We start from the raw sequence: 27026 nt of genomic DNA, 5'->3' as shown, positions 1-27026 counted from the left end.
TTTAGTTAGTGAAGATGAGGGCTGTGTCAATATTTTATTTTGTGATGTCTCTAGAAAATGAAGGATGAAGTAGGGTGGGGGAGGATAGAGACAATTGATGATGTATCTTACCTTTTTGATAGCTCTGAAGTTAAATTTAAAAAAAAAATTGAAATCGGTATCTGGATTGTGATTGGTCGACTCTTTTGGGATTTTTTTTTTTTTTTTTTTTTTTTTTTTTGATGAATAAACGGGGAAGTAAAATTTTTGAGATTTATTTTGAAAGTGGGAATTGACGTTTGGCATATGACCATTAATGGTTTCTCTAAATTCCACGGGATTTCATATGAAATGAAAATAACAAAACCGGACTAACGGCTGGAAATAAAGAACTGCTTTTTCAATTTCTCTCATTATTCCAAATGTATAAATTGAAGAATAAAAATTAAAGAAATTGAAGCAGTTGTTACGGCTGGGAACTGCTGTATGTTAAAATATGTTATGTTAAATGTTAAAATATGTATATGTTTTGTGTTAAAATATCACTCAAAATTTTAAAACTGACAGGCCATCACTCCCTAGAGGAAAGACCAAATAAAATTCGAGAAGTCATGAAATTTCATTGTAAAAAAGATTTGGAGAAATCGAGTCAGTGGTTGGGTCTGGGAGACTGTTTATTTTATTTCACTTGTTATTTTAAATAGTCTTGTGAAAATCTTGTATTGAGGTAACAACTTAAAGCATTTAAGGGCAAAAGCTATAAAATAATTTTAGTTAAAAAGTCGTACATGCTGATGAGAGAATTATTCCTATAATGTGAATAATCTTTCTATCTTTAATAATTAAAGAATTAAACGGAAAGTTTCAGCCCCTTTCCCACAATTTTCTCCTCTTTTGATGGTCTATATATAAACGCATTCGAGATTTTAAACTTTCTTACAACATATTCCTCTGCTGTACAAATTGAATCAAAACCATGCAAGTTAGTTTCTGAAGGAAACGAAAATATTTGTTAATTTCCTTTACTCTTAAAATACTATGCGATTACAATTTTGATTAATTTTTTAAAAATATAATAAAATACTTATTTTTTTTGAATTTTTGTATAAGATTGAAAAAATACTTATGAAATAAAAATAAATCAGTGTAAAAGCAAAAATATTTTGAAAAGTGAAACAAATGTCTTTCTCTCTCTCTTCTAGATAAACCGAGTTATAGAACAAAAACTTTCTTGTTTCAAAGTTCATCCAATGGTTTACTTGAAATTTGACTGATAATTTAAGTAATAAGTTATCAAATTTTTGGACTAAAAAGTGAGCTTCATTTCTATCCAATCTTTAATACTTAATACTCTTTTAATCCTAAATACTCGTATAATAGTTCGACATAGTTAACATGTAATTTTCACTGTATGAAATGAGAAGCATTAAAGCAACTGTGAAATCTTTTTGAATGAACTGGTTGTTAATTCTGTAGTTCAGAAAAAGAACACATTGATAAATTACTTTACCAAATTTGAATAAAGAAATTCTAAGAAATGATCACCAAAATTTCAAATTTGAGAAGATAACATTGAAAAGTTACAAAATAACATTAAAACGTAGATTGTGCAAGTATTAAAATGAATGTAACTTTCTAAAATTGAAAGTAAAAACAAAACTCCAACTTGCTGATATAGAAAACTGTGCAGAAATTACTAATATTTTGAAAAATATCCAATATTTTTGTTGAAAATTGGCTTTTTAACGCAGTTACCTACCTTAAGTGTTTGTTTATTAAATTTAATTAATACAGTTCTAATTCCATAAGTTTCTATGGTGCCAGTTCTATTTCTTTTGATTGAAAATATATTATAATAAATACATTGTTATTATGCTTCTTCGAGTGTAAATTATTTTAAAGAAGAAGAATCGAATCATTTTTGACAGGAGAATACTTTGAAAGAAGAATATGCTGATTTGCAAAAATCCATCGATTCATTTTCTTTCTTTAAAGTAATTTTTTTCTCCCGACTTCAAAAGGCTCTTCATTTGCGCTGCTCTAAGCAGACTCTACTCTTATCACTTCAGAAAACTGATTTGTTTTTGTGCACTAAATATCGAAAACAAGCAGACTTATAAATGGTTACCATGCTTCATCTTCCTTTTAACTCTCTTCTGAATTTCGGAGAAATGTAACTTCACTTTTTTACTCATCTTGTAAACTACACATATATTGCGCAAAATCCTTTTTCTTTAATTAAGGAAAAAATCACACTATTAAATAGTTGATGAAATAAGGAAAATGACTTGAACTTCAGGGCAACTATGTAATGTATTGTTGGAAATGAGGCAAAAAAAAAAACCTTAAAAAGTAACAAATTTCGGCAAAAATTCGTACGATTATTAAATTGGTATCATTAAAAAATAATTCTTAAAAATTTATAAACGTTAAAAAATTTATTTTTGAGTGATAATATCTTTGGGTTTTATCATGGAAAAACACCAAATCAATTTAGAATAATTTTTTTAATTAATTAAAATTCTATTTAAAATTTCTAAATAAATAGCTCCGAGGTGCATATTCTCACCCTCCAAAGTATATCTGGACCAAATTTGATAACTAGGTTAAACGATCTGACCTGTAGAGCTCAAACACGCACATTCATCGTTATTAGTAGTAGAGATTCAAATGCTGTTTAATTTACTATTCTATTATAGAAAACTGCTGGCGTTCTTGCATAGGGGTAGCGCATCTTCCCCGTGATCTGGGCGTGCCGAGTTCGTGATGCCGTGGTTGTTCTTCATCTGTGTTCTATCTGTGAGATGTGTGAATGTGTCCTCTTGTAAAAAGGGGTTGTGCAAGCGAATGTGAGAGTTCCATCTTCATATGAGCTAAAAGTCAGACTTCTACCCTCGGGTGCTCAGGGATCTTTACCCTCAGAAGCTACTACAACCCCTTTCCGTGGAAACGCTTACACAACATCATTATCACTATAAAATACTTTTTTACTTTTTAGTGTAATTATTTTTTCTTTTGAACTTTTCGGTACTTGAGACTCGGAAGAAACACCACCACAGCTCATAAGCTTTTTTGTTATTTAAACAGACCCCAGTAAAAGAATTTAAAAATTATGCTGATACTGCTAGCGGAAGACTTAATTATTACTAGTTTTACCTGGACTACAAGCGAGATAATTACATCTATGATCCATTTTAGTAATCTGCTGTCGTAATTAATAAAATAATCTGCTGCTCTGTCTGCTTTCCGAAAATTGATAACCTCAGGTCCGGTACCTAATTCCATTGAGCATCCAACGGTAGCCCATAGTATGATTTCGGCTTTCGATTCGAAACCTGATTCCATTAAAGTTCCGATATATATATGAGCTGGTCACAATAAATCTGAAGTTGTGAGCCAAAATTCCTCCAGTTGATGTGATGCGGAAGTTTGGGAAGGATTTACCACTCCAGGTATCGTCCTCGACGTCTTACCGGGGGTGAAAATTACTGAGTCTGACATCGAAATAGCCCTAAAGTTGTTTTTAAGTATGTTGGTAATACAAATAAACTAAAAGTTACTGTAAATAAATAAATGTAAAATACCCTAGATCAAGTGCCTCAATACTCTAGATCAAGTCCAATCATGTAGTAAGTAATTAAAAGACTAGAACATAATTCAGATGTTGTCCTCATCGAATGACCATCATTCAGAATTACAAAATTTGTGCCTGGAAGGCTTTTTGTTTGTTTTTTAAAAAGACATTTTAACTCTTTTTTTTTTTTTTTATCCTGGATAGTTTTCTACTTTTTTTGCCTTATTATCATGGAATTTTTTTTTTAATTTCATTTTGATGCAAAAAAATTCAATAAATGTTCAATAAATAAGGCTAACTTTGGGGAACATTTGAACCAAAAGGCTTGAGTTAATTAATTTCTATCTTCATCAACACCCGAAATGAAGTACAAGTGTACAATATAAAAATTGCTTATAATTTTTTAATCTTATTTATAATGAAAATATTAATTATATATTATTTTTCTTGAAAAAAATTGTGACCTAACGATAAACACATCTGATGACTTGATAAATCTTTCAGATAATTTGTCAGAAAAAAATTATAGTCATTATTAACAAGGAACTCAGCCAAAAAATTAATAATTTAGAAGAAATCTGATACTTATCAATGTATCTATAAAGTGTAAAATTGAATATTTCATCACTATCTTTCCCATTTGTGGATGATAGCAAAACTTCGAACTGGCAATCTTCTAAAATTTTTATCGAATGAAAGTTGTGCTATATGGGAAAGGGAGGCCGGATATGTTGAGAGGATGAAGATGAGAACCAGATGTTAATGTGAGCAGATGTTGCACGGTATAACATCATAAATATGTATAGCATTATTTGTCACGGTTAATATTGTATTATATTGAGCGATACAATATATGATCCAATATATTTGTCAAAACTGCTTCCGTGTAAATAAATCAATTGATAAATCTGAAGTAATTTTATAAATCACAGCTGATATAACCGACTTTATACAGAATTTAAATATTTTCATGCATAATATTTTAAAGTAAAAACCAATTTATAAATATTACTTTTATTATATTTATATTTTTTTAAATATATAATTACTTTTATTATATCTTAGCACTTGATTAACTGCTGTTGCACGTTGGTACTTGTAATCGTTTAAAAATGAAAGATACATCATTTCGTTCTCAGTTCTTTTAGACAATATTTAATAGCCACTTTAAGCACAAAAAAAAATCCAAAAGCTATGAAACAGAAGATTTTAAAAACATAATAGTTGAAAAGATCAGCTGTTACTGTATTTCAAAATCATCCATGTTAAAGGTTAAGAGAAAACTAATAAAAATTGAAGATAAAATCGAGCAGAAAGGGATTTGGTATTACTGAAAAAGTAGAATTTTGAATTTGAAAATGGTATTAAAATATTTCTTGTAAATAAAGTGCACCTAAGTTATCGCAGAAAAACGGCAAAACTAATTAATTGGATATTTAATTAACTTTGGCTCTTTCAAAAATCGGAATTTTTTTCTCTTGTTCTAAGCAATAAGTGAGCAAAGTTTTATCGAAATCAGCCTAGTCGTTTAGTAGGAGATATCGCACATGCATGCATATATAGCCACAGTGACTTTTATTTATATTAAGATACACCAAATGTGGTTTTGGAAATTTTACATTAAGGCTCTAAAACTTGTATTTGAAATAGCAATAAAGACGACTTTTATTTATAATAATATAATCTAAGTGTATTTTTGGAAACTTAATATTAAGGCTATGGAATCTGTATTTGAATTAGTAATAAGCGTTTGTACTTTTTTTTTTTCTTCTTCTATACAAAAAATTCATCTTATACCGTTATTCAAAATTTAGAAAATGCTCGGATGAATTTCTTTAGAAAAAAAAAAAGAATATTTTTATTTGTAGTTCTTTTGAGAAAAAGGGGGGGGGGGTAATAAGGCTAACATATAGGAATTGTAATGCCGGTGTTATTTTAATTATTTTGATTAAAGCCCTCTAATAAAGCTATTTATTATCAGTATTAATTTCTATTCAAATTCCAAAATTATTTGAAACGGAAATAAGGATGAAATTTCGCATCTACATACAGCATTCCGCCTCCGATTCCAAGCGTAGTACCGAGAAACATTCCAACTCCATCCTAGCTGATTCTGATCCAGTTTTATTTTTAGAAAAAGGGTGATGCACCATTATTTTTGAGTCATTTCTTAAGCTTCTCTTCTTGAACGAGCAGATGAAAAAAACATAGTAAAAAGATGAATAGAAGAAGAAACAAAGCAAAAATATTGCCTTGTCAAGGAAAAGAAAAACCCAGCAGGGGTGGTCTCCCAAAACCTTTCTCGTATACTATCTAACTAAGGTGTTATCCCACCCTCCATCCTCACCCCACCCCCCATAAAATTGTGAACCTTTGACTATGCCATGAATTTGGAGGTTTCAGAATCTTTCTTCCCCATGAAACATTTTATGCTACATAAAATAGTAAGAAAAAATTAATTACATATTTTGAACGCTTTTATATCGACTAATTGAAAAACAAATTAACAAAGAATTACCATACATCGCTTACCGAATTTCATTTTTCTTAGTTGTTACTTTATTTTAGTTATTGCGTTTACAAGCATGGGAATGTACAGGCGGACATTTAGTCAATCCTTTGATGGACTTAATTTAAAATTTAATAAAAATGCACACATTTGAGGCTAAAACTGCATATTAAATTTCATTTTTCTAAGCTGACGCATTTTTTATTTATCATGTTTACATGCTTTTGAAAGACAGTCAAAAAACAGACCAACAGAATGTTTAATTTCTTAACGGATTTGACTCCATATTTGATATCTACATTGTGGATGTTAAATCTGTGTTCCAAATTTTATCTTTCTAGCTCTCTTAGTTGTAGTAATCGTGTTAAATTATATTCGGACAACTGGACAAACAGATTTCCTCTGAATAATTTCAGTCAAAATTCGATAGAAATTTACAGATATGGTGTTAAGTTCACAGACCAAATTTCATCTATCTTGCTCAAAGATTTTTCGAATTATTGGATTCACAAAAGAGCAACAAACTGACATAATACCAAAAATGTGTTTCTCAGACTCAGAGGTCTGAAACATTAAGATTCATCAAAATCTGTCCAATTTTTTAACGATTGACTTTAAAATAAAAATGAAACAATAGCAGCTTTTATAATATATATTTTAATGACATATTTGGTGAGTTATTTCAAAATTCGGAAGAAGAACTACAAGAAATTGACTTTAAAATAAAATAAAGTTTTGGCTATGTTTCGCTATTGAAGTCTTTGATAATGAACTGATAAATTCAAAAATTTCTTCATTCAAAATGTATAAATTAGTATCATCAAAATACTATTTTCATATAACATATAATACTTAGACAACATGCAAAAAGGGAAAATTTTGTTTAGTAAAAAAAAAAAAAAAAAAAAAAAATAGAGAACCACCTGCTTATACAGGGTGATTATAATTAAAGTTCCACTTTGAAATGGTCATAAAAGGAAAACTACTGGACCAAATGTTATCAAATATGGTAATAGTTTAAAAAAATCATGGGAATATCTTTTCCGCAAAAAAAAAAAAAAAAAAAAAAAAAAAATCAAAATTTCACCACTAGGGGAAAAATGGCGCTGTATGCAATATTGTCAAATAAACTAAGACAGGAAGATATTGGTTTAAAATGCGTTTAATCGTTTCTGAAACGTTCTACAAAGCATGTTCAATGTAGCTTCCACCATTTTCTGAAAGCAAGTTACATCGCATTAATGCATTCTCAATAGTAGCTCTTAGCATATCAAGGAGGAATGTTATGCCAATGTCGGTGTATCATGTCTTATTTCGTTTAACAATATTGTATACAACGCCACCCTACCCCCCCCCCCCGCATCTGATAATGAGTTTTTGATTCTTTTTTTTTTTTTTTTTTTTTTTTTTTTTTTTTTACGGAATTTCCATGCCCTTCTTTAAACTATCGCCAAGTTTGATAACATTTGGTCCAGGTGTTTTACTTTTATGACCATTTCAAAGTGGCACTTTAATTGTAACCACCCTTTACAATGAATGTTTACAATTTATATTCTGAATCGCTTTTTTCATAACTGCAGACAAACAATTTCAAAAAAATTATCAATAACATAAAATATTAATATCGATTGTTACTCTTCATAAAAATTATTAGCAAGCGAAGCAAACATGGTCAAAGAAAATTCGTTTAATTTAAATAGATGATGATTAATTAATACTAATAATTTATTTTAAATTAATCTATCATTGGAGTTTTAGAGACAAAAAGATTTTAGCAGATTTTTTTAATTTGTTTTTTTAAGTAATGAATGCTTTAGTAAGAAATGAAAAACATCATTATTTCATACATCAGTATTTCATTAAAAAAGCTTTAATAAAGAAGTTTTTTGTTTCTCTTTTATCTCCACTATAATAAAGATAAATGTACGCGCTTGTGTGTTTTAGTGTTCTTTGGTCAAACCATTTGATGAAATTTGATACATATATATATATATATTGGAGGATGAAAATGTGCATCTCAGAGCAATTTCTAGGAATTCTAAATAGAAATTTTTTAAATTTAAAATTAAGCCATATTTCATATTTTACTGCAATAGTTCCCGAAAATATTGCACAGAACTGATTTTTACTCCATTTTAAGATTTAGGAATAGTAATTTCATTATCATGTAAATTTTTCCTGAATTTCGTTAATTTAAAAAAAAGTCTTTTTGCATTATTTTCAGCATCAAATTTCATTGTGGAATCGAAATTCAAACCGTTTTCATCATTTTTTTTAAATATATCTCGGCTTGATTTTCTTGCAATGTTGAAAGCTAAGGAAGAAGAATTTTGTTTCATGTCTATGTTATGGTTAGTTTTAGTTTTCTTTAATGTCTAGTTTACATAAGGTATAAGAAGGTGAAGTTACAATACCACAAAAGTAAGACGATACATGACACACATAATTTAGAGCTATTAATAATAACTGATAGCTCTAAATTATTATGGGACTTAACTGCATTTCTATGGTTCAGATATAAAATGAATAGAATAGATGCAAAATTTTTTGAAATAATACGCCTTTGAAATCTGTCAAAATTTGAAACTTAAAATTTTTTTTCATAAGTTGCTAATGAACAACAATTTTTAAATTTTTTTTAAATTAAAAGTAAATGTAACCAATATTCCCGACAAGCCAGCTAGTCACCAAGAAGACAGCTAGTTTAATACTAATTAAAATCGTAATTCAAACTTATATTAAATTTATTTTAACAAAATTAACACATTTATAATAAGTCGCACGACTTTTGTTGAAAATTAAAAGTATACCGGCGGAAGTGGTCTGCCCAAAACTTTCTCACTTACTCTTCTAATATAGTTGTTATAACAGAGAACGTTTGCGTGTCATTCGCGTACAGTAGTCACGAAATATTAACCTTTGACATGGATTTAGCATTTTTACTGAACCTATCATGTCGTGCTTGGATAATTTTTTTTGGCGATTAATCCTTGGCATGAGATTAATAGCATCCGAAAATCGAATCTGTGTTTTATATTCGTTTTCCTCAGTCTATTGATTAAAAAATTCTTTAATAGTCTGCAAACTGTAATCAGAAAATCCCGTACCAAATTTAATATATTTAACTCATTGCGTTTTTGAGTTACCGCATTTATGTACTTCTGAAAGTACAGACCGACAGACAGTCAACTCATTGTTGAATTTAACTCAAAATTTGACAGGTGTCAACAATATCGATGTGAAATATATGTACAGAATTTTATCTATCTAGCATTCTTCATTTTGCAGCTATCATGTTAATTCATATTCGAACAACCAGACAGATGGAGTTCCTCTGATAAGATTTTACTCTAAATTTAATAGAATTCTGCTAATTTGGTTTTAAGACCGTATACCAAATTTCATCAATCTAGCTCAAAGCGTTTTTGAGTTATCTTTGCAGATAGACAGACGAACATTTACCAAAATTGTGTTTTAGAACACGGGGAGGTAAAAAACGTGGTGATTTGTTAAAATCTCGTGTCCGAATTTTTTTTAAGATTACTATACTTTCTCTAAACTACACATACGAGAAAGTAAAAAATCTTGTACTTTAGAGTTTTCATAAAACAAAATAAAAAAAATGCACGAATATAAATAATCCGAGGGAACCGTTGCATTCCGACTCGAGCAGGTGCGGGTGCGATGGCTGTAAAAATAAAACAAAGAGGGAATTGACGACAGGCGAAATGACTCGCGAGATTGTTCATCCGGAGTGCTAAAATAACAGTTGTTCGCCCTCGCGGCATCTGATACAACACAGCGCAAATATGTATGAGCTCGCTTGATCTCTGTTTATTGCTTCCCGCGATGCAAACAGAGACATTTCATCGAATTCTCGCTCGTGATTCAGAACGTGCACGGTAAACCTTTTGTGGGGTGGCCATAAAGTTCGAGCACAAAATTCAAATTATTTTATTTTTATAAATATATAAAATAAAAAGAAGGCATAGAATGCTATTCGTTTCGCTTTAAAATGCATCCTATATCTAACTGAGGAAGAAAGGAGAAGTATTAGAAATTTTATTCTTAAAAAAATTAACTTACACGTTTGTTTTATCTCTCATGATTTATCAACTACTAATTAAGACTACCAGTAAAGAGAGTGTTTTTTTTTTTTTTTTTTTGGCTGAACTAAAATGTATTGATGCTTTATAAAGAAGACTTTGGATTAAATGCAAAAGAGAAGCACCAAATAGGATATTTCAAAGCCAAATAAGTAAAGAAAATTCAAAAAGTCTGCCAAAAAACATACTTGTGTATGCCATTGTCAATGCATGTCTAGTGAATGAAAAAAATAATAAGTGTACGGAAAGATATATTTTCAACTATCCGTTTCTTAATAAAATTGAGAACTCTGTAATGCTAAGAACAAATGTGTTAATTACCATTGGACTACTTTCTTTATGCTTAATATATGAGAAAATAATAAATTATTCCTATTTTAAAATCGTATTGCTATGGGCTGAGTGTGTACCGTTTGAAACACGCTTTCAATTTCCTCTCTTTCTCATATAAGTGAATATGTTAACTTATCTAGATAGAAAATTAAAATAATAATAAATAAATAAAATTTAGGTTAATTTTTTGCGATTATTAATTTATTAGACACCCTCGATGACCAGTTAGTTGCTCTACTTTTTGGACTTTTTAAAGCTCTTATATTAATAAATAGGCTGCATTATTTCCATTTTTCCTTCATTATATGATGAGCATCATTGCTTTCAAGTTTCTCTTAACAAAATTACCTCAGATATAATCATAAACTATAACTCTTTCTCTACTGAATAATCCGGCTATCACAATAATAACGCGAATGCTTTAAAGAAATACGGAGCTATATACTAATATCTTCCCTAGGTTTGGTTAGGTTTAGTTATATTAGCATCTCGCTCTAAAGCAACATTAGGGCTATTCATTCGTAATTCAGATGGCAAGGATGACACCTGAGCTGGAATCCCCTCCCCCAGCTTCCACACAATATCAATGGGAGGTCGTTTGGTCCCGAGGTATTTAACATGCACCAGACCCGCTTACACGACGGTTCTTCTATGGAATCAGGTCTCGAACCTGAAACTCATCGATCCGAAGCCGAGACCTTACTAGGCCGAGGCCTCCTCTTTCCTAGGAGATACGTATCGTCATTGAAAATATGACTAACATATCCGATTACAGTATTCTACAAAAAAGTTAAAATCCGTTTACTTGCCTGACGACTTCTCAATCCCCATATTAATATACCCCAAGAAGGATTCAGCTCAAATATGCAGTGTGGTTCAAAAGTTCTTAGACAAACTTTAATTTATTGCATCAATTTATTGAATTCATATCTAAATAAACCCAGTTCTTTTAACTGTAATTGAAATGATGCTTTTGAAATTTTAACTTCTCTATATCTCTGTATGAGTGATAGAGTCAAGTAGCGAATTCGGTGTATACATTTTTAAACAATAATATTCTAATCTGTGTTATCATCCCTCCCCCCTTCCCAAGAATAATGCTCGACTGAAACAAAATTATTAGTAGCTGATCGAAATTTACTCAAAAAATGGAACAGTTGAGTTTTGTAAACCGATTTCGAGATAGAAATGATTGTCAATTCAGAGTCGTACTACATTTGCTTTTCATAACCCTTCATCTAGTTCTCAGTATTTACACAGCACTATTCCTTTATAATCTTAAGAATTCAACTGAAATAACACTTCCGGCGGAAATGACGCAAAGTTTTGATTTGTTTCGTGGACTCTACGAAACGTACTCACGATGTTATGGGTGTTGCGGCTTGTTAAGATATCGTAAGACCTTGACTTGCAGCTGCTATTTTTAAAAACTTCCGATCCAAAATACTCTAGAAAACATTCACTCGTGCCGTATGTTTGTTTTTTCAATTCGGTATGACACTTTTATCCCCTCCCCTAAAGAATTTTTTTAAAAAAATTCATAGAGAAGAAAAAAAGTTCCAAATCCGGAAGCTCAACAAGACTGGAATTTTAAATTGGTTTATGAAGATAAATTTATTCGGATTTATGCGATAAAATTTATTTGACGTGCTTTTCCCTTTTTTAAATGGGCGGTAGGGAAAAATTCTTCATACCTCTTATGAAATGTCATCATTATTATTTCATGATGTTTTATTCCTATTAGCTCAAAACGCCTCAAAACTTTGCTACAATGTCTTTTACAAGATGTTGGTCGGCATTTTGTTTACTTCGAAGCATTGACACTAGTTCTCTTACATGTCACCGACATTTGAATGTTTTGCCATTTAAGTATGTAGTAATATCTACTCTTAAAAATACTTACATAGAAATTAAATTAATAGAAATATCTGATTAAGGATTGTAGAGCTCTACAGGCTTTGATCTGACCTATGATTGAGATGGCAACACTCAAGTTCTTATTGCTTTATAGTAAAGTATTATTCCACTATGTAATAACTAAATTTTCCATGCATTTCTGCTAGAAGTAGGGCGAAAATACATTCGATTACTAGGTGATTTAAAAATCAATTATAGAAAGCCTTTAAATAAATTGGATACAACTAATATATTTTAATGAAGTGAATTTTAAGTTTAGTTTATTTATATGAAGTCCATTTTTAAAGCAACGCTAGGGCTAATATGAGACGAACCGCTATCAGATGATAGAGATGACATCTGAGCTGGCCCTTTCTTCCACCATGCTTTCTCACCACATCATCTAGAGGGCATTTGTTCCCAATGGATTTAACGAGCTCTAAACGTGTTTGCTTATATCGGTTTTCGGACATAGAACTCCTCCAACTACGGAGCTAGGAACTTTTCGTTAGGCCATAGTGAGCCCAGTGACTCATTGAGATTATAGCAGTAAGATTATAAACTACTTGTAAAAATAGGTATTATTTCTTAGCTAATTTGGCAAGGAACCAAACTAGGAAATTAAGAACCATGAAAATTATTTTTTATATAATTTAACTGACAGTTGTATAATTAACTTACTTAATATTTCCAATTACTGTATTAACTCATACAATTTTTCCCAATTCATATATTTACATATAATTTTAACAAAAAATTGTAATTAACTTATATAATTTAACTTCCATTATATGTTCATAATTACAAATTTTTGATGCCATTAGTTCCCTCTCTTTTCAGAGTATCTATCTTTATTTTCAGTTTTTTTTTTCCATCTCTAGACCTAGACCCTACGGTTTCATTTCAAAAAGTAAAATAAATATCGAAAATCTTTGTTATTTCTATACTTTCATAGCTCTATTTTCTGTCATTAGAGTCTTGATTTCTTTGCATTTTATAAAATCACGGGTGACGCCATGTAACTTCTGTTTGTACAGATTCCTGATCGTGTGATACAGGTCATGTAAAATTCGATTCAAGACCAGTTCGCACATTATGCATCGGGAAAATAAATGTAACCTGATAGGATAACGTAAGACAACATGCACCTAGATGTTAGGTGACATTCGATTTGTATGATTAGGGCATCACATTAATCGAATTCACTATAACATTGATCTGGAGATTATGTTACAGTGATCTTATAAATTTTGAAAACTCATTAGTGTATTAAGTTAATATTAATTTTAATAAAAAAATAATTGATGGTTTAGATACTTTTGTTTAAAGTGACTTGTTTCATTCTGGTAGAAGTGGGATTTTATAATTGATTTTACACTTACTTTTCGATATTGATTTTATACGATTTTTAAATTTTGGGCACTAATGCATTCTTGATTATATTCTTTTTGATATTAATAAAAATTAATTATCAATTGAACTATTAAATACATAGAATATAGATTTTAGACTAAAGTTGCCATCTAGTGGAGAAGTTATGGAAAAATGATTTTAAGATTGAATAATACTTACAGCAATGCTTTTAACTAAACAAATAATATTTATATAAATGCATTAAATTAACTAAAGGCTAAAAATGACATTATTTATAGGGATAGTATTTACTTTTTAAAATGCTAATAAGAATGCGGTTTTAAAAAAATGTTTTCATTAAATTTATTTTCCTGCATTAATAAAACCAGCAGAACCAAAGGTTTTAAAAGTATTTTCTAGTCGAGATGATTTTACCTCTTCCACTGATATAAATTTTGAACCTTGACCACAGACGTGAATGACACAAGTGCTCAGATTTTTTATTTTTAGAGTCCCGAACATAAATATTTCGACTTTCGTAATATAGAGAAGAAACCGAGAATACATTTTAGACAATATTGTTACTATACAAATCTAATAACAAGATCATGCACAAACTTTCAAATCACTACTTTCTTACATTATCGCGTTTACATGCATGTGAAGTACAGACCGACAAACTGCCAACGTTTTGACAAATCTGATTCAAAATTTGATACGTATTTAAACTTGAAATGTTAAAACAGTGTACCAACTTTTTCCCCCATTGATACCATTTCTTTTACTTATAACTTTTATACGTAAAGGCGCTTAAAAGTTAACATGTGTACTTGCACTCGCATGGGCATACAGACAAAATTCATGTGAATACATTTCATTCACAATTTAATAGAAATCTTAGTTATTGCAACAGTTTGCAAAGCCACCGGAATGGTTTCCTCGATAGTTTCTCGCATTTTCTCTAATAAATGTATTTCGGTATATTAAACGTAATCTATTGGCGAGCAGGCGTTAGCACGCGTTAATAGCACTCTAAAATCGAATTTGTGTTTTACATACGTTTTTCTCAACCTATTAAAACAAAAAGTTGACACAAAACTGCACTCGTTTTCACAAAATCCTGTACTAAATTTGATATATTTAAGTCACTGCGTTTTTTGAATTATCACGTTTATGTGTTTTTGAAAGTATAATAGGGCAGACGGTCAACCTTTCTATGGATTTGGCTCGAAATTTGATAGGTTTCTACACTATAGATGTTAAATCTGTGTACCTAATTTTATGTATCTAGCTCTCTTCGTTTTATAATTATCGTGTTAACTTATTATATCCGAACAGCCGAACAGACAGACTTCCTTTGAACAGATTTTGTTCAAAATTTGATAGAAATCTACAAATTTGGTGCAAAGACCGTTTCTTAAATTTCGTCTAGCTTAATATATTTTTGAGTTATCTTTGTCACACACAGACAGGCGGACATTTTTCAAAAATGTGTTTTTCGAGCTCAGAGAGGTCTAAAACGAGGAGATTCGTCAAAATCTCGAGTTCGAATTTTTTGACGATTACTATACTTTCTCTATACTAGGTATACAAAAAAGAAAAAAAAGAGGGGAAGAACTGGCATTAAATTTTCATTACTTATACGCTTGACGTCTTAGCAACAGTCCCGTGTCAGTCGAGTAATAACGACCGAGGTTGCTGAGATCCGCTGATACAACACATCTAATCACGCAACATTTGCATTCTTAGCATTCCTGAGTAGAACGCTTTTATTACTTGCGGCAGTCATAAGATATTTCTGATGATCTAAAGTTTTTTTAATGTTTGGGCGGTTCCAAACACGAATATCTCTGCCATTTTTCTATTAAAGTGAAACATGTTTTTTTTCTATTACATGTCGTCTAATTTTTGTAATTTATTTAATTATTAATTTAAAAATTTATTCTGGCAGAGAAAAGTTGCAAGAAATTGTGCCTACGTAAATGTTGGTGAATGTATTCTTTCTCCGGGCAGGTAATTACTATTATATATATGAAAAATTTAAAATTATTCTACCATATAATTGCATAAGTTCGTGCCCAATCTATTGATAATCTTGAAAAAAATAATTATAAAATTTAGACAATGGAGCTTTATGAATCTCCACTATGCAACATAACGGATTTTCATTGATCTGCCTGTTTCCAAATTCCATTTTTGAAGAATGATCTTTACTCTCCTTGAAAATAAAAGATTGTGAGGTGGCTTTTGTACTTCTCCCTCGAATTTAAAATTTTTGCCACTTAAACCATTCTATAAAGACCAGAACAGGTAACAATCAAAAGACACAAGATCGGGAGAATATAATAGGAATTGAAAAATATCTCATTTCATCTCTTATAATTTTCTCAGTGATTTTTGTGCAACATGTGATTTGGCATTGCTGAGGGAGAAGATAAAACCTTTTCTGTTTGCCAGGATTGGACATTGTTCTCAAAGGTTGCATCAAGTCAAGTGAGTTCTTCACATGACTTGTCTAACGTGATAGTTTCATCGCGTTATAGACACTCGAAATGAATAATTCCGATAGTGTCCCACCCAACACACAATGACATTTTAAAGAGCGCAGCCCAACCGTTGCGACGGATTTTTGAAATTCACCTGCTTTTTTCCATGTTCTTTTGCGTGGAACATTAATATATAAATCCATTTCTCAGCGCCTTTAAACCATGATTCGAAAAGGTTCTTTATTGTAGAGTTCAAATATGTCTTATAGCTTGAAAACTTGTACAAGTTTTTCTATCATCAAAGCACTCAAAATACTGCATCAACGTAGGAAGCCTGTTCCGTTAATTTTTTAATGTAAAATCGTCTTTCCAAAATCTACTAAACTATTTTTTCATAGCCCGCAGAACTGGAACAATGTCTAAATAAACAGTCAAAACGTGTTTTTTTTTTTCAGCAGTTCCAACACTCACTCTTTCTAAAATTCAAAAAACATTATACTTTGAAAATGAAACTTTTCATCATACATTTTTAAAAATTTGTCGTTCTTAAAAATCGGCGTGTTTTCCAAAACTGTATCATTATTAAAATGAAGTTCGAATGCGTACATTATTACCTCTAATATTTTATCCTGGCTTTTTTTCCATTATTAATGATCAAAATGTAAAGAATTCGGCTAATTTTGCCATGATGAGTAAGTTTCAATATAAAGTATGCTTTCAAAAAAAAGTTAATTTTGTTGCATGAAAGATAAAGTTTTAATGATGGAAATCTTTATACTGTGTCCATTTTTAAATACTGTTGCTCTTACCTGCGATATAATTAGGCTATAAAAATGAAAATCAACAGTTTCATAGCACAATGAACAGAACTGTATAAAGCCTCTAAATCAAGATTAGAAGCTTATGTTGAGGATGCCATTTAAGACTAAATTATTGAAAATATTTCATTGGAATATTTGGCAATCATTAATCCTGTCAAATCAACTAGTCGCCAAAAGCGGCTAGTCAATTATATCTTGAAAACTCTAATATTTATTTTTGCTTAATCGCACGAGAGCTATCGGGTATTCTCATTAATTATTCACAGACCTATTTAACTGCATTGTAGTTATACAAAAACAAAACATTATTACAAATTTATGTTTAAAATTAACTCTCAAAATTTTATTAAATTTAAGGAAGAAGTTACAAAGAAATAAATTTGATTCATAGAGAAGCGATTTCTTTAAATTTTAAAGAGATGTAAAAATGGTTTTAAATTTGGTATATAAAAAGACAATTCGATTCCCCAAACAATTCGATGATGAATCTTCAACTTTCAAACCTCCCCAAGACTAAAAAACACATTTTTTAAAATTGCATCTGCTTGTTTTCTCATTCTTCCCTCCCGTCTTCATCTTATGTAACAAGAAAAATGTGGACTTTATGCATGAGTGCTTAAATTTCCATTCATGAACATTTTGTGATACGTGGTATAATAGGATAAAATACGAGTACGTATTTTAAACGCCTAGTTGTCAATATATTGAAAATAAAATTTGAACTACAACTTTTTCCAAGGTCATATACAAAATTTCATTTACCTAGGGTGTTACGATTTTAGCTAAAGCGTTCGCTTGCATGTGAATGTACATATCGACAGATGATTAATTCATTTAGTTCAAAATTTGATAAGATTCTTTGCTCAAAAAATTGTATTCCAAACTTTATCCATTTGAGTTTTTTAGTTGTCTTATTTACTTAAACTCGGACAAACAAAACTTCCTGCTTATGGATTTCTTTTAAAATTTGATTTAAAAAAACCTATAAATTCAATTTAAAGACGGTATTCCAAATTCCATCTGTCAATCTGTTTTTGAATTACCATGTTCATAGATAGCCAAACATAATTCCAACCAGCGGGAATGGTCTCCGCAAAAATATCTCGCATACACTCTTATAAAAGTGTTATCCCAGATTTCCTCTTGTATGAATTTGGGGTACAATAGTTACAAAATATTAACCTTCAGGCCTGAATTTAGCAGTTTCACTGAATCTATCGTGTCGTCCTTGGCGAATTTTTTGGCGATTAGTCCCGGGCATTTGGTTAATAGTACCCGAAATTGAATTTCTACTTTAGAGCCTTTTTTTCCAATTGACCGAAACAAAAATCTGGCGCAAAACTACACTTGTAATCACAAAATACCTATCAAATTTAATATATTTAACTCACTACGTTTTTAAATTATCGCGTTTATATGTTTGTGAGAGATCAGGCCAAGAGATGGTCAACCCCTTGTTGGATTTGACTCAAATTTTGATAGACGTCTAAATTGTAGTTGGTAAATATGTGTATCGAATTTTATACATCTAGCTCTCTTTGTTTTGTAGTGATTGTGTTAACTTACATTCGGACAGCCGGACAGATAGATTCCATCTACAAACATGGTGTTATAAAAATCTACAAATATTATGTTAAGACCGTATACCAAATTTCATCCTACCAGCTCAAAACGCTTTCGAGTTATCTTTGAATACTTTCTCTATATTGCGTATAGGAGAGAGAAAAAAATTTGTTTTATTAGTAAGATTCGAATTGTGAAAATTCGTTAAAAATCTCGAGGTCGGATATTTTATTTACTTAATATTCAAGAGAATAAAAACAGCATATTGAAAATAGCTGGCATAGACATAAAAGATTACTAGAATATCCTATTATTATTTCATTTAATCCTTAGTCCGGATGGTTCGCATCAATTATATTCAAAAAGTATTTCTTTGATCTATGAATTTATTTCCAGAATTTTGTTGAAGAAAAATTTTAGAATTTAACAAAATTTTGATGCCTGAATTTAACAATAAAAAGTAACTGTAACTGTTTCTTTTAAAAATAGAATATAATTTTATTTATCTCGATTTTATTCTTACAACAAAATGTTAGAATATTCACATTCTATTTGCATTAAAAAAGATAATTTTTCAAAAACATTTTTTTAAAATTAAATCCGTGTGTATTTTTAAAATTTTTTATACTCAAATTTTCAATTTGATTTATTTTACTTTTGTAACGATGGAATTCTGTAATCGATTGTGCATTCTTTTCCAAATGTGACAGAATTTTGGAATTGTATTTGCTTTTCCTCAGGTTTAATGCGCTGTTTAACATTTTTAGAACTTATTTATCAGTTAATCGACTAATTAAATTAAATTTTGATTTTTTTACTAATGTTTTTATTTTGTTATGAACTTATGTAAAATTTAATTTCGAAACTGCGTAATATTAATAATAAATAAATTATAAAATACACAAAGATAAATAAAATTTTGAGAGTCTATCAAAAATAATTACATTTTTAAAAATCTATTTTTTCTCAAAATAAGAAAAGTGCATTTTTTTAAATGTTTTATTAAAATTATCCTTATTAAAAACGAGTAGTTAAAAATCAAATTGTCAAATTAGAACAATTATATTTAAAAGCGGGAACGCACTTTCCCCCCTATGTCCTCGATAGGTGTTGATGCCAGTCTGATTATTACAGATTATTGGTTGCTGAACGTGAGAGAGTATTTAATATCTCGATACTAGCATCCATGATGTCAATTAAGAGAGGTATGAAATTCAAAAAGCGAACTGACCATTTAAAGCCATCAAACACTATATAATTTATAATAAACCGCTGCGTAATCGAAATCTTTTAATCTTGCAGCTAATTTATACAGTTAAAAAAATTTTAGAATACTTTTCTCACAATTTCTGGTTTAATCAACATAATGATATCTCATAAAAAAGAAATTGCATGTTTCTAAATATAATTGTGCTAATTTGCAAACAGATTTTATTGTTTTCGTGAGCGCAAATATTTTTTAACTCTAAAAAGAGAAAGTATTAATAGAATACAAACGATTATTTGAAAAAAAAATGTGTATGAATTCTGGTAAAACTGTAATTCATTTCAGAATTATTTTTGTGAAACCAAGTTGCTTTACAATGTAAAAATCTGCTTTTTTAGTTCAGTATAATAATAATTTTTTTATAAATTATTTCATATAATCATTCAGCTGGGAGATCCTTTTCATCACTCGAGGGAATTTCAGTTTTTAAAAGCGTCTATACATTTATTTTTCATTGCAATTATTTACAGTATGATCAAAATCGACTGTATATTTATTTTCCAACCATTAGTTCACAATAAAAATCCATAAAAATCCTATAAAAATATGAAAATTCATTTTTTCCACTGACACTTTGTCACCATATTTTGATGAAGTTATTTTGTTGTTTTCCAGCAATAACTTTAGAAACTATTATCTCCCAGTAAACGATTTTGTAGCCATTTTCTTATTAAAAAAGAGTTTTTATACAATAATGCCAGTTTGCTTGTCGTGCTGTGTTTTCTCTAATTTCTTTAATATTTTAAAAATGTACATTAAATTTTATCCATGTAAATATACGGATTCATTCGTTTTCACTGAATGAAAATTGCAATTCCCATATGAATTAATTCAGTAGGTAAAAAATGTATTATTTTTCACGAACATGAAAAAAAGAATGCGGTTAAGTGAAAGCAGCGATTAGCCACTGAGAATGTTCTAATAGAATCTTTTTCGCATACTCTCTAATAAAAATGTAATCTCCCCTCCCACCGCTTAAAACTATAGTCTTGAGAAAGGCCGTGAACGTGAACGCCCACATATGAGAGCTTTGTGCTTCTTATAGTAAAGTAAACCGAATGTGCGTTTTGAACATTTTTTTCCAAACGATCCAAAATTATTTTTTTTACAATGCTACAATTTAATAATGAATTCACATAACAAAATCCACTTATAATTCTGAATTATCGCGTTTAATCTCATGCGAATGTGCGACCGATAGATATCCAACCCATTGGCGGCTTAGGTTCAAATTTTGACAGCGATCTATTATTTAGATTCTAAAACTATTTACGGAATTTCATAAAGCTAAAAAGTATCATTTTGAGTGATCGCGATCACATTCATACACTCTTTGATGATGTTGGTTAAAAATTTATTCAGGATCTACATTTTAAATGCTGAATCCGTATACTAAATATATCTATCAAGCTTTTTATGTTTTTTAGCTGTTCTTGCTTCATACAATAGATTTCTTTCATAATTTGACAAAAATATGTGTATAAGTTTTGTGGAAAGATCACATAACAAATTTCATCGGTCTAGCTCATAGCATTTTTGAGTTATTATGTTCATAGACAAAAAGGGAGGTATAATTCTAAAAATGTGTGTTTTTTTGGGATCTGAAAAGTGAAAATGCGTGAAAATCTCGATTTTTTTTTCCCGACTAAAATGAGAAAGTATCTTCTTTTCGCATAAAAGAAAGTAAATAAAAATAAGAATAATTTTAATAATTCAACACTATGCTATATGTAAAAAAAGAAATTTTTTTTTCTTTCATTCTCCGATTTTTACGTTGCAATACGGTATTTCATATTGAAATTGAGCCAGAAAAGTTCTCTCCACATAGAAAAATGAAACAATGTTTAAGAAATCATGTGTTATATTATCATAGAATGGTTTTTTTCAATTAGAAATTAACTTCTTGTTCATCACATAATAAAATAATAATATTTGTTTAATGAATTTATATTAAAAGAAGTTTTTAAAAAGTTTAAGAGTTTTTTTTAATTAATTTTACAAAATGTCGTGATTACTGTTGATGATTATTCGATTTCTTGATTTATAATGCTGCTGAGAATAACATTAAATATGACATTAAAAATATCCGAGGAACTGAGGCGAAATTTCGGCTAATTATCAATATATATATATAAAAGGAAAAGCGTTTGGTCTTATGAATAAATACTATTTTCTATTTATCAGAGAATATGTGCATTTCTCAATTATATTATGCTGCGTTTAGTTTTAGTTTTACTTATTTATTAAAATTTTTTTTAATAATTTCAGAATTTTCAAACATCTAATTAATTTTATTTTACTGCAGTAGAAACCAAAAATATAAGTGTTGAAATTTTAAAAAATTAAAATTGAAAAAAGCTTATTTAGTAAAAAATGCTAATCAATTTTTTCTATTATGAATTTTATTCTTAATGCAGTGTTTTCATTTACACTGCATCTAAATATAATTTTACGATAAAAAATAGTTACATTTTTCTAATCGTCTCACAAATGCAACGAATTTTCGTAATAAATAAATATTCATTTTGCAAATATTTAAATTGATGATTTAGCGTATTAAATGTAATGAATGTTTTAATGAAATTAATTTCTCGGTTAATTGAATACTTACTTATTACTTTTCAAAGCTACTATTGTTGCTTTTAATGTGATTGCACGATACCAATTCTCAAACGAAGCAGCACATTTTCGAAGTATTTTAAATTATATCTTTTCAAAGATATGGTTTTCTTCTATTAATTGAATATAAAATATTTTTGACAAGATCTACATTTAATATTTATTTTGTAAAATGCATTTGTTTAGAAAATTCTCTATAAAAAGTTATTTTAAATGTGAACTGATAATTACTGAAAATTTATTAAATTATCAAAGTATATAAGAATCCATTGATATAAAAGTCGAAGTACCGATTAGATTTTAAGAAAAATTAACTTTTAGAAATTTTTATTCCTTTAATACTTCAAGAGATCTATAAGGTAACAAGAAAGGAATTTTTAATTTAACAAAGAGTAGGTTTCTGATAAAATTTTACAATTATGTAAAATAACAATATCATGAATAAAGAAATATAATTCTATTTTAAATTAAAATAAAAGTTTTTATTAGTAGTTTTGCAGTTTTTTTAAATTACGAAGTTGAAGATATTGTCATAAAATCAAAATAATTCAAAGCAGAGTTTTTTTTTTTTTTTTTTTTTTTTTTTTTTGGACATTCGGTTTTATAAATGTTGTAGAACTTAATTCAATGATTTCTTATGATTGCTTATAACTTGGTTCACTTTTGATGGAGGAAAACTTTTAAATGCTCTTTCTTTTAAAAATTGATTATCATTTAATGCGAAAACACGTTTCGCTCAAATTGACTTCGAAACTTAAACCGAAACAAAATTTGCTTCTAAGAATCATTATCTTTTAACTATTGCTCTTCTGTATAAAGGAATTTTTAAATGTGTCTGGACTTTTTTTTCATTGAATTAGTATTTTCTACAATGTAGGATTTATTCTTACTGAGTTTTAATTTTAAAAAAAGTCTCTTAATTTTTAATAATTGGAAAGAATGAGAAAAAAAGCGGACCATCTGAAATATCGATATTTTATTTATTGATCGCAAACCAGCGTTGGTCTTTCTGCGAGATGCGTGCGCATGTTCTCCCATCATTTTCAATATGGCGGATTATCACCGGCTGAGGATACGATCTTTTCCTGGGCCTCTGATAATCCGGTTTTTTTAAGCATTAATGCATCTTATTTTATCTCAAACTTTCTGTTAATGAAAGATCCGAAATTAAACTTATCAAAGTGGCATCCACATCCTCCTTGTCTACTCTCAGTGATTTCTACACGGATAAATAAATCCAAAGTGACATTGAATGTTGATGGGAAAGATTTCTTATTCTTTTTTTTACCTTATTGCTCATTTGCCGGTATAAGGAATAACGGATGTTACCAGCAGTATTCGGTTTCGAAGGATCACTATTGGAATCTAAATAAAATAATGAAGATTTCAGGTAAAAATTTATTTTTGGCACATTTAAATTATCGAATATTTCCTCCTAATAAAACTATGTTTTACATTTCATTTTGAGATTTCGCGCAATTAATCCTCTGCTCTCTGTTATAAATTTCAATATATGATACTTCATTTAAAAAAAAAACAGATGAAAAAGTACATAAATAATTTATATTCTTAAAGAAGTTGTTTGTATTATTAAATATTTAAATTGTCAAAAAAGGAAAATGAGTAGGCGGGAAAAAAAAAGTCATTTGTTTCCTCAAAAGAGCTGAAACGCTTATAAAAAAAGCTCGCTTAAATTTTCTTAGTGTTTCAAACCTGAACTAATGTTTTAAATAATATGAACGCATGATTAATAACCCGTAATAATTTTTTCAGAAGTTAAAACTTGATAATTTTTCCATAATCAGCATCGTCGAAATTCCATATGTCATTTACTTCAAGATACATACTCGGAAAATAAACAAATTTTGTGTCATTTATTTTAGTGAATATCCGTGTGGAGTAATATTGGCACATTTGCACTTAAGATAATAATTATTTGCATCTAAGAACCAAATAATTATTTTAGTTTTCAAGAATCTTGTTTTAAAATAGTATTGACAGCACTAACAAATTTCATTAATTAAAAAATTTACTATTTCTGTATATAAGTGATTCCTACATCTATAAAAAGTTGTAAGCTTACTTTATTCTTAATTAGTTTATACAAAAAGATATGCATTAGTTTTTGCTTGTTATTTAATATTTGTTGGTAAAATTGACATTTGTCAAAAATGAAGTAGACTGAATCATTCAACATGATAATCTTTTTTCTTCCCCCCCCCTTTTTCCTTTAATTTGCTGCAACGTTTTTTAACATTAACAACCATTTCTCTATATTTGACTATAAATTTTTAAGACATTATTGAAAAACATATTTTTCATGCAATTTTTTATAATCATGCTGAAGTTTCTTCTTCTGAATTAACAATATTTTTTCTTTACTATTAATTTTTTTATATATATTTCAGAATGATTTCAATAGAAATTTCAATGAGATTTCTTTGCAATTTTTAGGAATTATAATTTTCTAAGCATTTAATGTTGTATCCGTATTTTTTATTATTATATTAATATGACATTTTTTTATTATGTAATGCATAGAATTTTTTCATTTATTTATATATATACATACTTTTATTCTTCAAATTAAAATATTTTGTTCAATTGTTTAAAAATTTATAAAAAGCAGAAATGTTCATCCCTTAAAAAATCCATGTTGTTGTTGTTTTTGTTATTCAGATTATTAAATTATGAATGACTATAAAAATATAACTAAAAACAAAAATTAATAATTTTTTTCATAATTTAAGAATGTACAAATGACTGTTGACTGGACAAATGATTTCAAATCTGTATTTGTTTCTCCATGTATGAATTTCTTTTGCTATCTTTTGCTTTTCTATATCCTATTAAGAAATCCTTTTTGTTCTCCAAGTTTAAGATTCTATATAATGAAATGAATTTTTATTAAGACTTGATTTAAAAATAATATATGAAGTTCATTGACATCAGTTGATGGAAGTTTATTTTAAATTAGTTTTTGAAGTTTTTATTTTTACTTTCAAATTGTGGATTGTAAAGATTCCCCTGCTTTGTGTGTATTCTTGATTCAGATTTTTTTTTAAAGAAAAGTATTCTGAACTTTAATAAGTAATAAATAACTGAATTTTTCAGTTTGTGTGAAAGTAGAAATGTATATTGCAATAATCTGCCAATAATATGGATTTTTTTAATTGCACTAATTAGTTTATGATAATAGTTAAAATCTGTCTATTATTAGAAATGGTTATCATTCATATTCACTGCAGTTGTTTTCATTTTAAATTTCTGCATTAAAAATATATATAAAAATATTGCAATATATTTTAATATTATGTTGTACATTTAAAAATTGTCAAGTTTATTTTTGAAACTTTTCTTTTTCATCAACTTTTAAGGCAGTTATATTTTATAACTTTTAAACAATCTCTTTTATTTAATATAATTATTTATAGAAAATTTGCCATGTTATTATTCTACTGTTAAAATATTTTCTGGGTATTATTTTCTTATTTTAAAAAGTTATTGCTAAAAAAAATACATGATTTTCACTTTTGTTTGAAATGATTTGATATTGTAAGTTAGCTGGAAGAATTTTGAATTTTGATTGTTTGCTCCAGCTTGAAAAAGTGTTTTAAAATGGATTTTAATCGCTAATTGGTCAGAATCCTACCTGTAAATAAATAAGTCACATTGAAAAATTATTAGATTTTATCTTTAAGGAAAGTTAGCATATGAAGCATTTTTTTTTAATTTAAAAAGGTATTTAGAATAAGGTCTAAATACTTTTTAATGTAGATAAATATAAGGTTTAGTACTATATTAATGTAGATGAATTATCTGGAAGAAAAAGTAAATAAATAAAAATAATAGCAATATATTTTATACTTCTTTATCTCTTCCTATAAAAAAAAGACAGTTAAATAGTCATTTATTCATAAATCTTTTGGATTTTATCCAGTATCCTCTGCTTCTAACTTAACTAGTGTCCTGAACTGAAGTTCAGAAAATCTAGTCATTTCAATATATCTGCATCATATAACTGCAATACTTACTTATACTTAATAATACAATTTCAGATTTCTTTGAAAGTAATTAACAATAAAAAAAGTATTTGGTCTTACCTTTACTCTTAAATTATGCATGTGACAAAACTGTCTTTTTAATCTTATGAATTAAATTATTCATTGATATTACAGTTCAACACAAAAACTATATGGAATAAAAAAAAGAACTTAAGGATTTTATGAAATCTTAATTGAATCAAAATAGTCGACATATACCTAAAGTAGAAATAGTCATCAAAATATTGGTGTATAAGTGTTTATGGCTAATTCAATAATTTTATCTCGATAATTTATATATTTTTTGAATTAGCATGTGATAATAATGTAGATCTCATAATGTAGTATCACATTGGAAACAAACTGTTCCTTCAGTCAGTCAATGTCGCACCTTCAACTACACAGTTTATAGTTAAAGGATCGTTGTTACATAGGGAGCAAGTTGTTCCTGTTTAGATTTAGGTTGTTATTTCTGTT

At 28.6% G+C, this 27026-nt stretch overlaps 1 protein-coding gene across 3 annotated transcripts in view; it reads left to right on the top strand.

Moving 5' to 3' along the window:
• LOC129971352 (NACHT domain- and WD repeat-containing protein 1-like) overlaps nucleotides 1-27026 on the top strand; it is a 144190-nt gene that overhangs the window by 87109 nt on the left and 30055 nt on the right. Inside the window, exon 1 of one of the 3 annotated variants that reach the window (XM_056085033.1) lies at nucleotides 23573-23896. The exons of the other annotated variants lie outside the window; for them this stretch is intronic. The gene's annotated coding sequence lies outside the window, so the exon portion shown is untranslated. Of the gene's footprint in view, nucleotides 1-23572; nucleotides 23897-27026 lie in introns of those variants that run through there. 3 annotated transcript variants of the gene reach the window in all.

This window comes from Argiope bruennichi, chromosome 6 (genome assembly GCF_947563725.1).
Source record: "Argiope bruennichi chromosome 6, qqArgBrue1.1, whole genome shotgun sequence".
NCBI lineage: Eukaryota > Metazoa > Arthropoda > Arachnida > Araneae > Araneidae > Argiope > Argiope bruennichi.
The sequence above is the reverse complement of the archived record's forward strand: the minus strand, read 5'-3'. Positions and strand labels throughout refer to the sequence as shown.